The 14,307-nt window shown below is 44.8% G+C and overlaps 1 protein-coding gene across 1 annotated transcript in view; it reads right to left on the bottom strand.

Annotated features, from left to right (window-relative positions):
* LOC138354224 (fucolectin-5-like) overlaps nt 1-14,307 on the bottom strand; it is a 121,279-nt gene that overhangs the window by 80,748 nt on the left and 26,224 nt on the right. The window lies entirely within an intron of this gene.

Raw genomic sequence — 14,307 nt, 5'->3', positions numbered from 1 at the left:
AACCAGCCATTTTACATATGGGTTATCACCTCAATATTTGCTAGACTTTCTAATCAGGTCAGGCTTGATGAATAACTCTCAAGGAGGGAGACTCGTTTCTCCTGCAGGCTGAGATCATAACACTCCCCTCCCCTTATTTTTGAGAGTTATTCCAGTGGCAAAGCTCGGGATAATACATCCGCCACCACACTGTCTCGTTCTTCAACCGATATACTCCCTTAGGAGTCTACAATTAGTTCGTTGCACCTTGCAACATCCGGCTCACAACTCGCCAGAAACATGATCTTCTCACAAACGATCTGACCTCTCTGGCACCTCTGGGCTAGGCTGTCCTCCTAGGACGCCTGCGCTCCATCAGTCCACTCTACTTATTGTTTCCACCCTCCGTTACCTCGTCTTCTTCTCTTCACGTCCAGAGTCAGACATCTACTGTCTGTACCTCCTCTGTCGTCTTCACACTTCCATCTACTGCCATTATACTTTCGTCTCCTGTCATCATACTTCACTCCCTCGTCTTCACCGACAATCCTCCCTTTCGTCTCCTCATTTATCCGAGACATCCTGTTCGACTTCCATCGAGTCCTCGGCTTTCTTCTATTCATCCATGCTTGAATCATCATCCTCTTCCCACACTTCTCACCTCTATACAACTCCCTTTCTTCTCCTTCAACTCTTCTTCGTTCCCTAAAAGTTTCTTCGGGCACTGTACTACATCCAACAGCACTCGACCGTACATGTCGCTTTACCTCTCCTAGAGTGCTCGTAAGCTTCTCTCCACACATACTGTCTCTTCTCCTTTCATTTTCTCGGCTATTACTTTTCTTCATTATCTCTCCTCCACGTTGTCTGTGAAACATGTCAACTCCTGACACCTCAAACAACTTAACTCCACTATCCATATGCCTCTGTGCTCGTGGACCACTTGACGCTCTACTCCCGTCCTCAGTCTGTCCACATCCTTCCTCATTTCTACTCAGCACAGTTGCATTCGCCTTCCAACTCTTAATTTCAGTGGTCTGGGTTCTACTCAGGTCCGCTCTCTTCACATGATTCTTCTTCGGCTGGGCCATCTTCACTTTTGACCTCACCGAGACTTCATTTTCCTGGGCTGGACCTTCATCAAACAGCCATGCTATATCTACGTCGATCTCCTCTACCGGTTTAATCGACACTGTCTCATCTTCTTCAGCGTCTTCCTTGTCGGCCACCTCTGCCTTCATCACTACCGAGACAGGATACTCAATGGCTTGGCGGTCTCCTGACTCATCTCCTCGGATGTCAGTCAGGTTCACACTCTCAGGTGTCCCACCCGTGCCGTGGCCTTCTGGGCACTCCTCAGGCACAGTCTCCACTATGACTTTTGGCAACACCTTGGTCCCGCACAAGTCATTCCCCAGGATCACTTGGACTCCTGGAACAGGTATGTCGGGGCACACTCCCAACATCACCTCTGCCGATACATATTCCGACCTTAGCTGGACAGTACATACGGGCATGTCACTCTCAGACAATAGCCCATATACTTTCATCTTCCCACTGCCAGCTAACCGTCGATCATTCCCAATCAGGCTTCTCGTAATCAAGCTCTGATTAGCTCCGGTATCTCTTAAAATACCAACTTCTACTTCAGGTTGGCTTCCTATTCTGATCCAACCTTTGCTCATGAACGGTCTATACCTCTCGTTCACTAAGTTTGATCTCTGTGGTTTGTCTTGGAACACATTGGCATATTTACCTCGGGGGTCACACATGGCCAGGGTCACAACTCTCTTGCTCTGCCGACAATCTCGCATCACGTGACCCAATCCGTTACAATTGTAACACCTCACCTGGGAAAAGTCTCTTCTATATGTTCCAAAGCGGCTCTGACTTTGTCCACTCACATGAGAGTTCCTCGGGCCAGGTACACTACCTGCACTCTGTGGGACTTTACTGGACTCTTGATTCCCTGAATAACGATTAGTTTCTCGTCTGGCTCCTCCATCCTCACTTTCAGACGAAGTGCGCGACCTACTCTTCTGAGTTTTAGGGTACTTACTTTCATCTGCCCATTTATCGAAATTCTTCTCACCCCAGACTCTTCTGGGTCTTTCATAATTTCTTCCTCCCCAGACTCCACTGGGTCTGCAATTGCTGCGTCTCACCTCGCTTCTCACTCTGTTCTCCCTTAAGCTCTTGTATGCTTCAGTAATCATATCCGCCCTATCTGCGGCATCTTTCACCTCCTTTATCCCTGCTTCTTGGATCTTGAACTTTGTTTCGGGTTGCATCATCTCCAAGAACTTCTCCATGACCATCAGTTGCTTCAGGTCAGCGTAAGATCCAACTCCAGCAGCCTCAATCCACTTCTGGAATCGTCTTTCCAGATCTCTTGCTGTCTCAGCAAAAGAACATGCTCCAACCTTCACCATCTCTCTGAAGCGCTTTCTATAAGCTTCTGGGGTTAACTGAAATGAGCGCAATATGCTGCTCTTTACCGTGGCATAATCCTGGCACTCTTCCAGTGACAATTGGGTGTACGCCTCCCTGGCTGCACCGGTCAATCTTAACTGGACCAGCTGGGCCCATTCCTCCTGTGGCCACTCCTTGATACTGGTTACTTTTTCAAAATGCTCGAAGAAGCTCTCTGCCTCTTCGGGAACAAACAAGGGAATGTCCTTCTCCCTAACCCTAACATCTGGTGAGTGTGATACCTGGGTGGTGCCCTCTGGCAACCCATGTTCAATCCTTTACTCAGCCAAGGTTCTATTCGCTTCTATCTGCATTTGTTCTGTACTCTCTTTTTCTTTTTCGACCTGGGCTTTTTCTTTCTCGACCTCTAGTCTTGCTTTCTCTTTTTCTTTTTCCTATTCCAACTCCAGTTCTCTTACTCTGGTTTTCTCTTTTTCTATTTCCAGTCTGGTTTTCTCTTTTATCTGGAGTTCTAATTTCATCTTTTCCAGTTGGAACTGTCTCTCCTTGTCCTCATGCTGCATCTGGAGCTCTAACTGGAAACTCTCCAAGCTCCTATTTCGGCTACTCCTGCTACTGCGGCTACTCTTGCTACTCCTACTTGATCCCTGGGATCTCACTTCATCCTGCCCATCATCCTCCTTTCTACTTTCAGCTCCTTTCTGGGCTCCTTGTTCTGCCGCTTCATTTTTGGCTCTTAAATGCCTCAGGATCTCATCCTTCATCCCAGCTACTTTAGATGCTTTCAACCTGATGCCACATTTTTCTGCTATTTGTTTCAATTGATCCCTCGTGCAACCTTCCAAGTCCTCAGGCTTGCCTGACTCCACAAACGCTTGCACCTTATCCATCCTGTCCCGTGAGTCTTCCCAAGAGAGAGAATATATACCTGCGGTCACACAGTTTATTTCAGCAAGGGTGTACAAATCCACTCTTGGACAGGGTGTGGGTGTGTCAGTTCACTATCCCAGACACAGGCCCCCAATTTATTATAGTTTGTGGGTTGATGGTGTTGTCGTTGTCGTCGTGTTCCTCCTTTACGGACAACCCAACCCACAACTCGGTAGAGTGCTTACACCTCACTAGGAGATCACCCTTGGCGCTTCTGGCTCTTGGAGAGGGGCTCAACGTCACACGTTTAGGGGATGCGGCTCCAACACTTAGCCTCGTTGTCATGTGCACACACCCACTCGAGCCGCTGTGACTCCCCACTCTCTCCTTAGGTGATATGATCTCCTCAATCCCCCTTTGACTTATTAGTATTACCTTCTACCCTGTCCACAGCAGTGGTTCTTGGTTCTTTCTCTCTCTCTCTCTCCTTCTTTACTACCTCCTGGGAAGCCTCACTAGGACAAGGGCAAACACCAGCAAATTGGGATACATTTACTGGACAAAGCACATACACGATACATACACACACATAATAATAATGAATCCTATTCTCTATAATATTACAATCAGGTTGCACTCCAACACCATCAGAACTCTATCATCAGCTTATCAAGTGGTATCCTATCTTCTGATTCACCACCTGATACTATCTACCTCTTCAAGTAGATCAAGTCTTATACTACACTGTTGCCTTATCAACAAGAGAATATATATCTATAAACGTGTACAAGGAAAATCAGCATGTGAATGCAATAACATATATCAGTATAAATGTTCCTTGATACACAACAATGATCAATCGATCACTCTATCAGCCCTAGAACACATACATCTGTAGATAATCCAGCCTACGACTGTAACTCTAAACTTCAGTGTAAAACACTCCTTGACATAAGAATGCAAACAGTCACTCACCTCTCACTGGGTCTTGCACGCTAATGACAAACAAACACTATCAACTCCCTATAAGTAATCCACCAGAACTTCCCTTCCACCTCTGGAAGTTCACTACCCTGATATCTTCAGGTTCTTCCGGGCTTCACTACCAGGATCCTCTGCAGCTCCTCCAGGTTGCTATCATGAAGTTTCCTTGAGCAACTACGGTGCTTCACCCTTCGGCTAGGGTCCTCCACAGCTCTCTTAGCTGCTACACCATGAAGTTTCCTCGAGCAACTATGGTGCTTCACCACCTCTACAGAAGTACGTGACACTCCTCTTCACTGCTTCTCCTCACAGCTCGAGGTCCTCTGCTCCACTACCTTGGAGTCTCATCAATTACTTCATCTGTGCTGGCTTCGAAGTTCTCAGCAACTTCTTCCCCAAAGGACAAACCACAGATTGTCTGGTCGAGGGTGCTCCTCCCTCTGACGGACCTTGGTCAGGGCGCTTCCACGGCCCACAATAATGCCTCTGGGCGGTTTAATACTCTCCTCTTCGACCAGGACTTGAGACCACATCGTTCCCAGCTCAGTTCCACAGCTGGCACGTCTACACACTTCTCTTCTCTTGGAGATATATCACTAGGGGTTCCCTTCTGACGGGAGCTCAACGGAGCGCGGCTTTCCCCTGCGATGTCTGGCACTCAAGTGAGGTCAAAGCCCATCCAGAAACGAGCCTCACGCCTCCAGCAAAATGTCCACATCTCCTAGCCAGTCATTTATCTGTTTTCTTCTTCACTGTCCATAATCTTAAATTATTATTTATATCCAACCGGCCATTTTACATATGGGTTATCACCTCAATATTTGCTAGACTTTCTAATCAGGTCAGGCTTGATGAATAACTCTCAAGGAGGGAGACTCGTTTCTCCTGCAGGCTGAGATCATAACAGTATCTACATTTGTGTTCACAATAGTGAATCACTAAGCTGGTATGGTGAGTCCAGACAATACCAGGTTGCCACAGAGACATCCCCCACTTCCCTATTCCCTTGTCCTCCCCACCATTCTCCACTCCCCCATCCTCTCATCTCCAACATTCCCCACTCCCCCGTCCCTCCCACCATTACCACTACCCCCGTCACCTCGTCCTCCCCACCATCCCCCACTCTTGTCCCCCACCCACTATTCCCCAATCTCGTCCCCTCGTCCTCCTCACCATTCCCCACTCCCTCGTCCTATGCATTCCCAAATGATCTGATGTTCCCAATCAGAAAAATGGGAACATTAAATGATCTGATGAAATAAGTAGAACAGTTAAAAACTGTTCTACTTATTTCTGTTCTACTTCAACTGTTCTACTTAACTGTTCTACTTCACTGATAAAATAAGTAGAACAGTTAAAAAACAAAATGAAAAATAAATATATAAACTATACTCACGAAATGAACAGAATTGTAAACAACACAGCTCAATTCCATTGCAATGTCACACAAAATAATTAAATGAAAACGAAAATAAATCGAAATCTATGAAAATTATATTTATCAATGCAATAAGAAACATTGAAATGGAATCATAGCATATTTAGTATAGTGTGTGTTGTTAATATTTGCAACAGGTTGCCCTGTTTTTAAAAAAAGCATGTTTTTACCTGTCACAGGTGAGGAATGTATATAGTAGGTATTTAAAAACACGTGCCTGTTCGAGTTCAACGTTGTGTAAAAATTTCAAAGCAATCGATAAAGAAGTTTCAAAGATTTCCCGCAGCAGAAAAACACGGTTTAAAAAAAAGCATGCTTTTACCTGTTACAGACGTGACATCTTTATAGTATGTATATAAAAACCCGCTCGGATGCGAATGGAATGATATGTCAAAATTTCAAAGCAATCGGTGAAGAACTTTCGGAGATTAGCGATATTGAACAAACGAACATTTACATTTTTATTTATATAGATTTAACAAGTGCCAGTCCATATATAGGGAAGAACATTATTAGGCTCGTATTGAATTGAATAATGATCAACCTAGTTTAATGTAATTAATTGGGCAATCCTGTGTAAGGGTATGTTATCACACTTGTCAAGTGCTGAACTAAATATTGTACAGCCTAGCAAGTATTTATATATTGTGCTGACCCCTAAGGGTCAGGAACATTCTCTGCAACAGAGGAGGAAAGTTGGGATAACTTTTTGGAGCAAATTTGTTGACTCGGAGGATTCTAGACCTACTGTTCCTAAACTCACCAAATTCACTTATTCACAGGTTCAACTTAAGGAAAAGTAATGACTGCTGCACAACAGTGCTTTAAAGGTGGTATCAAATTTAGTCTTAAATAGTGATGGCTATGATCTCGCAGTCCAGCTCCTTAAGGAAAATTATGCTGACACACAGAGAGCTGTCACTGTCTTAGTCCAAAAAATTTTGGATTCATCCACAGATGAATCCTTTGACTCACTCCAAGCCTTTTGATTGGAACCTGAGTAATTACTCGAAGCACTCAGCCTTTTGGTTGATCTAAATAGTGCTGATTGGTTAACTAAGGTAAAGATGCAAATTTCCCAGTGAAACACTGGATAAATTGTATACACCACATAACAAATCATCCCTGATAGTTTAGGAGATCACAGAATGGTTTATACTCAGTTGTAGAGAGAACGAGCAAGCACAGATGATAAATCAACACGTAAACCTTCGTTAGCTACCAACAAAAAATCACAGAGTACACACATTACTCCAAATATATCTAAAACATCTACCCCCACTCCAAGGTGGACACAAGGCAGTGAGGGCACATATGCAGTGAGCCCCCCCCCCCCAAACACACAGTTACTGTGTCATCCAAGGCGTTGACTCCCAGATGTGCTGTGGGATGGAAACCATGTTTGTTCTGCCAAGAAGAACATTCAATATACCACTGCCCAAATTACCCGGATTGTGCAACACGTGTAAAGTAACTCAAAAGAGTTGTATAAATTCACCAGGTCTCTAAGGTCGCATGACTCCAATACCTGTGCAACCCAACTACGCACCTGCAATAGGTGTAATAAGGGTCAACACCATACAGCCCTGTGCAGGGACATACGACCAAGGTCTCCCAAACCCCAGGTGGAGGAAGAAACTTCCACCACGGTACAGTACTAAAAGCACATCAGGATATAAGTGTCCTAAAAACAAAGTCAGGCAACAATGCAACTTTGCCCACTGCCCAACTACTAATTAAAAACAAAATGTCAAGGTCACCACTCATGGGTTATTTGACTAAGGCACAAAACATTTCTCACACAGTAAGTGACACCTTAAAACTCAAACCAGTAAGACAGGTAAACTGAACATATCTGGATTCATAACAAATACACAAGTCTACAAAGTGGACTTGGGGTCGTGTTACATTAGTCCGTTTCGGCGGTTATGCCCGAATTATTCAAGCCATTGCAGTAGACAAATTCCATCTGACCTATATGTTCATGGTCTAGGGACAACAATCAAATTCATGTTGACCAGACCACACACTAGAAGGTGAAGGGACGACGACGTTTCGGTCCGTCCTGGACCGAATCGATTGTGATGAGGAAAGATTGATTGATTGATGAAGATTAAGCCACCCAAAAGGTGGCACGGGCATGATTAGCCCGTAAGTGGTGGCCCTTTTGAGCCATTACCAGTATCAAGAGCTGATACTGGAGATCTATGGAGATGCGACTTCACCCTGCGTGACGGGAGATGTCTCCCGTCCGTGATGAGGAAGTAGATGCAGGCAATAAATAGGTTAGAGAGAGGTGAGGAGCAAAGTGTAGTAGAGAGGATAGTAGTAGGAATAAGAACTGCAGATAGCCCTTTGGCCCATACGAGGTTATCTTGAGGTTATCTTGAGATGATTTCGGGGCTTTTTAGTATCCCCGCGGCCCGGTCCTCGACCAGGCCTCCACCCCCAGGAAGCAGCCCGTGACAGCTGACTAACACCCAGGTACCTATTTTACTGCTAGGTAACAGGGGCATAGGGTGAAAGAAACTCTGCCCATTATTTCTCGCCGGCGCCTGGGATCGAACCCAGGACCACAGGATCACAAGTCCAGCGTGCTGTCCGCTCGGCCGACCGGCTCGGCCGACGAGGCAGCTCCTATTATAACCACCGAATGAGAAGGAGATAGTAATAGGAATAAGAAGAGGATAGCAAGGGAACGTAAAGAAAACAATGAACAGAAAAGAGAGAAGAGAGAAAGACAAGGAAAGAGAAAGAAAGATAAATGGAAGGGTAAGCTTATGTTAAGTCACATTCGCTAGAAAGATTAGAGCATTTAAGTATATACTGTGAAAGGGAAGAGTCCTCAGCAACAAAGCCAGGACTCAAGTTCGTGTTGGGTACATTGTGTATTAGAGCCGATTCAACAAGATGGCGTCTGTGTAGAGTAGAGGCAGGAAAGATTATTTTGGAGGAAGACCAATCAATAGGATGTTTGGAATCCCTAACATGACAGAAGAGAGCATTGCAGACTTAGCACTTCTCTTGTGTTCTTTAAGTCTGTCATTCAGTGTACGGCCAGTTTCGCCAAAGTATTGGAGAGGACAAGACGAACAGGAAATAGAGTAGACGCCAGCAGCATTAGCAGCAGGAGGAGCAGTGTAAACTAGATTGCTACGAAGTGTGTTAATTTGTCGAATGGCGAGCTTTATGTCAAGAGGACGAAAGGTATTGATAAAAGTTTTGAGTTCAGATATTAAGGGAAGGTATAGTACAGTGCTACTAGTGTTGGGAGCAGGTTTAGGATGAAAGAAATTGCGTTTTGCTTGAGAGTAGGCACAGTTTTAGCCACGTTATTGTGACTCATCGCCTGCATACGAATCAAATTCATAAAAGAAAAGGGAATTAAATTGGCTGACAACAAAATCATGTCTGACCACCTCTCCAACATTGGATTCCATGTTGGTGCAGACTATTACCATAAATTCCTCACTGGAAAATTAAAGGCAGGTAATGAACCTATTAGTGTCTGCAGGAGGCAATTTGGACACTGGCCCAGTATTAAGTCTAAAGCAACCCACCCCTGTACATAACCAACAAGTCAACCCAGCGATGGTTGCGTGAGTAGGCGGAGAACAGTCACCACTTTTAAGCTCAGAGACTTGTCTGAGGATGAGCTTGATCCCCCGTACATAAATTATGGGATCTGGCTACCTTAGGCATCGTCCCTGAACAACCTAGTCCAGATGATGACAGGAACAAACAAACAATACCTGGACTTGGTTGTTACAGGGACAATATATACTGGGTCAGGTTACCATGGAAGCTGAATCATCCTCAGCTTCGAGTCAAACATTTCATAACACAAAACCAATGAGGGTCTCGGGTGTTGAGCTTGAATAGACAACCTTGGAACCTGAAATTGTACAATGATGTAATCCATCACATCCCCGACAATAAAATTAACGTAAACACTGGTGACATTGTTCTGGTGGACAGTGATGGACCATACTCAGAGTAGCCAATAGGTCGTTTAGTCTCTGTTCATGCAGACAATATTTTGAACTCGGTATAGACAACAATATATTTTGTACACAATATACAGTCTAAGGTATTTTGAGAGTAGTGAAAGTAAGGTGCCCAGGCAACACCAGTCAAAACCTTAGAGAATCAAGTTCCTTTAGAGCTAACAGGATATGAAGACACCCAATGACTTCCTACACCTGCAGCTCCAGTACGTGACATCCGCCCAGAAAGAACAGCCCCACAACAGTGCAAGTTAAAATTCAAAATAATATTATAATTTTGATGGAGAAGAATGAATTGTTAGGCAGCCCTAAATATTGGATTCTGATCCGTGCTTCTTCCCCTCCTCCCCCCCCCCCCCCCCCCCCCGAAAAAAAAATTATGTCGAGCAATAAATTTCCGACACTAGATTGCTAACATTTAACATACCAAGGCAAAACATTTGTTAGGATCATACTAGCATTATTAACCTACTAATCATCATATGAAATTTTTTAAAAGAATTAGGGATTGTCTCCCTCGAAGAACATGAGATGTTAGTCACGTAACCAAAACCACTATTTAATCACATCACTTCTCCAATGAATACATAAAACTTTCAGTCTAGGGATTAAATTTGATAGAAAAGTGTTCTCTAATATTTACCTTAATAAAATCTATCATAAAATTAAAGGCTCCCTCCCATTTTCCATAAAAGGACAGAAAATAGAACCGTATTTTTGGGGGGGAAGCGTAATGCGAGAGAGAGGCAAGCCAGTATTGTGTGCAAACAATTCTTCCCGGAGGTACCGGGACACGCAACACTACAAAGGCTTGAGAGTAGCAGTCGATCAACAGTGAATCTGCCACAGCGACTCAATAACTACTGAGAGTACCCTATTTCCTGTTTGAACTAATTACTTTTTATTAGAAGGCCTTATAATATTAGTTAAATTCAACTCAGTTATAAGTTTGGCGAACACCAAAACCAGGATAAGCCTTTTTTCACAAATAACTCAACCTTTTCTTGTTATATAACGCCTTTGTGGATAAAGTTTAGTACCTTGTGGCTGCTCTGCAGGTACAGTTCAAGGGAGGAAGAAATCACAACGAGTTGTTAGCGTCTATGTGGGCCTGTACAGACGCCATACTTGCTCGCTCATGAGGCAACATGGCGCACATGACCTGGACATGTGCACGACTGGATAACCAAACATATCTTCTTTAACAGATAAGCTGTGTCCCATATTATACTAATTCTTTTTAGTAGATTAACTTTATAAACTATTAAATTTATTTATTGGTTGAATTTTTCTATCACAAACGTGGCCACACATTTACAATGCGAACCAGCATATATACATTTTCTTCTGTCTTCCATGGACAGGGTTAGAGATCTGTTAAACATATAATTCAGTGATTTATTGAACAATCAACCACAGAAGGTGATTTGAGTTCTTTCAAAATACTAATTTAACTGTTGTTGATTGATTGGCTATGTACACAAATCCCCACAAATATGTGAGCAGGAAAACACTTGGCAGGATAATCACAGAACATACAGTCGCCTTTTAAATATACAGTTCACTTTGAGTTAATAATTATCAATTAAAATAAGTTTAATAAATAAATAATTTAATACGTATATGAACAAGCAAAATCCTGCTGGGAGAATTCCCCCACACCTCCACACTGGCACCCGAGATGTGAGGTGTGAGCTACGAGGAGAGACTACGGGAACTGAACCTCACATCGCTGGAAGACAGAAGAGTTACAGAAGACATGTTCACCACATACAAGATTTTCGGAGGAATTGATAGGGTAGATAGTCAGTTTATTTAACACAAGGGGCATGCACACTAGGAGACACAGGTGGAAACTGAGTACGCAAATAAGCCATTGATACATTAGAGAGAACTTTTTAAATGTCAGAGAAGCTAACAAATGGAATGCATTTGGAAGTGATGTGGTGGTTATCTTGAGGTTATCTTGAGATAATTTTGGGGCTTTTAGTGTCCCCGCGGCCCGGTCCTCGACCAGGCCTCTACCCCCAGGAAGCAGCCTGTGACAGCTGACTAACACCCAGGTACCTATTCTACTGCTAGGTAACAGGGGCATAGGGTGAAAGAAACTCTGCCCATTGTTTCTCGCCGGCGCCTGGGATCGAACCCAGGACCACAGGATCAAAGATCCAGCGTGCTGTCCGCTCGGCTGACCGGCTCCCCCAGTGAAAACAGCAATTCACTGCTGCCAGTGAAAAAAGCAGCGTTGAATGTAATGAAACACCATTTTCTGGGCGAGTCCCGGAGGCTCCCAGAGCCCACCAGGCCGACATGCCAATGTCAGACCCCGGCATCAGCCACGTGTATGGAGCTCCCACGGGCCCACCGGGGACCACGAGCCAGAAACCGACCCCCCCCCCCCCCCAGAGAGGCAAGGGGAGCAACGGGAGGCAGACTCTATACACAGTTTTAAATGTAGATATGATAAAGCCCTGTAAGCTAAGGAATCTGTACACATGTTGATTGACAGTTGAGAGGCGGGACCAAAGAGCCGAAGATCAACCCCCTTCCCCCCCCCCCCCCCCCCCCCCCCCGGCAGGCCCAATTAGGTGAGTATAGAAGCCAGCTTGATAACTCCGGAGCCCGCTCGACAATATAGGTGGCAGATGGACAACATTGGCGCCAGCTGTACAAAATCGGCGCCCGCTGGATACATCGGCGCCAACTGAATAACATCGGCGCCAGCTATTTAAGATAGTTGTCAATTTTTTTTTACCATGTCAATTGAAAAACATTGACTCCAAGTGCTCTTCATCGATGCCAACTGGATCGTCGAGGCGAACTGGACAATATAAGCGTCAGGTGGACAACATCATGGCAAACCGAACAACATCGGCGCCAGTAGGACAACATCGGTGCCATTTGGAAAATATTAACGCCAGCTGAGCAACATCTGTGCCATCTAGATATCAACAGTGCCAGCTGGAAAACACCAGTTCCATCTGGATGAAACAGGTGCCAGCCGGATAATATCGACGAAAGTTGGACAACATCATCCCCAGCTGAAGAACTTCATCGCCAGTCGGACAACATCAGTGCCTGTCGAAAGACATCAGCGTCAGCTGAACAACACCGACGCCAGCTGGTGAATATCGTCGCCAGTTGGACAACATCAGCGCCAGCTGGATAACATTGACGTCAGCTGGACAACACTGACCCCAGCCAGAAAACATCGTCGCCAGATGGATAACATCAGCGCCAATTGGGCAACATATCCGCCAACTCGACAATATAGACGCTGGACGGACAACATCGCCGCCAGAATAAAAAAACATTAGCTCCATATGGACCACACGGACGCCAGCTAAACAACATTTGGCCAGTTCGGACATACCTGCGTCAAGTAGACAATATCAACGATAAGCGAACATCATCGGCGCCAGCTGGACACCATCGGCGCCAACTGGACACCATCGGCGCCAGCTGGACACCATCGGCGCCAGCTGGACACCATCGGCGCCAGCTGGACACCATCGGCGCCAGCTGGACACCATCGGCGCCAGCTGGACACCATCGGCGCCAGCTGGACACCATCGGCGCCGGCTGAACACCATCGGCGCCAACTGGACACCATCGGCGCCGGCTGGACACCATCGGCGCCGGCTGGACACCATCGGCGCCAGCTGGACACCATCGGCGCCAGCTGGACACCATCGGCGCCAGCTGGACACCATCGGCGCCAGCTGGACAAAGTGGACTACAGCTGAACAACAATGTATTTCAACCCTAAACATTCGATAAAGCTCGCCGTGACTCAACTTAACTCGAATGCATTTTGCAATACAAACATGCTCAGTATAACACCATAATTGCAACACTGAATTGTGATATATCTTGAACAAAAAATCTGATTATATCTGAAATTGTTCCCTAATCATTCACAAACAAGGCTCCTACCAAAACTTAAGGGAAAAAGCAAAGTTGCAAAACAAATCTACTGTTGCACAACTATATGTATGCTTACTTACAAAACGAATTGGAAACTTTATATGAAACATTTGGAATTCCCCTTCAAAATTTCCCTTTTAACTTCTTTCATACCCCCTTCCTACTTCTAAGCCTGTTGCAATGAAAATCCACAGTTGCAAAACCATAATTACCAGTGTATGTAATGGTCTATATTGTATGAAGCTATTTAAACTGTATAAAGCATTTCGGAATACCACTTTGCAATTTTCCCTTTAACTTCGTTCACGTCATACGCCCTTCTTAACCAATTAAATCATATTGTTACAAGTTGCAATTTCCAATTTTCTATGCTTGCAATTGCATGCAAATGTTACATTCAGCATTGCAAGCCAGGCCGGCTAGGTACTTGTACATCGCACATAACCCTACTAGCTTACGGTGATACTGAGAGATAAGGGCTGGTGTATATTATTTTTAACTTGCGATGACCCCTAAGAGATATTGACTGGTATAGGTGTGCGTTATCTTATGGTGATCCCGATAGCTAATGGCTGGTATAGATGTGAGTTAACTTACGATGACCCTAAAAGACAAGGGCTGGTATTAGTATACATTAGCTTATGGTGACGGTGAGAAATAATTGCTGGC

Source organism: Procambarus clarkii, chromosome 62, assembly GCF_040958095.1.
Source record: "Procambarus clarkii isolate CNS0578487 chromosome 62, FALCON_Pclarkii_2.0, whole genome shotgun sequence".
Taxonomy (NCBI): Eukaryota; Metazoa; Arthropoda; class Malacostraca; order Decapoda; family Cambaridae; genus Procambarus; species Procambarus clarkii.
Note: the sequence above shows the minus strand (reverse complement) of the source record. Positions and strands in the feature narration are given on the sequence as shown.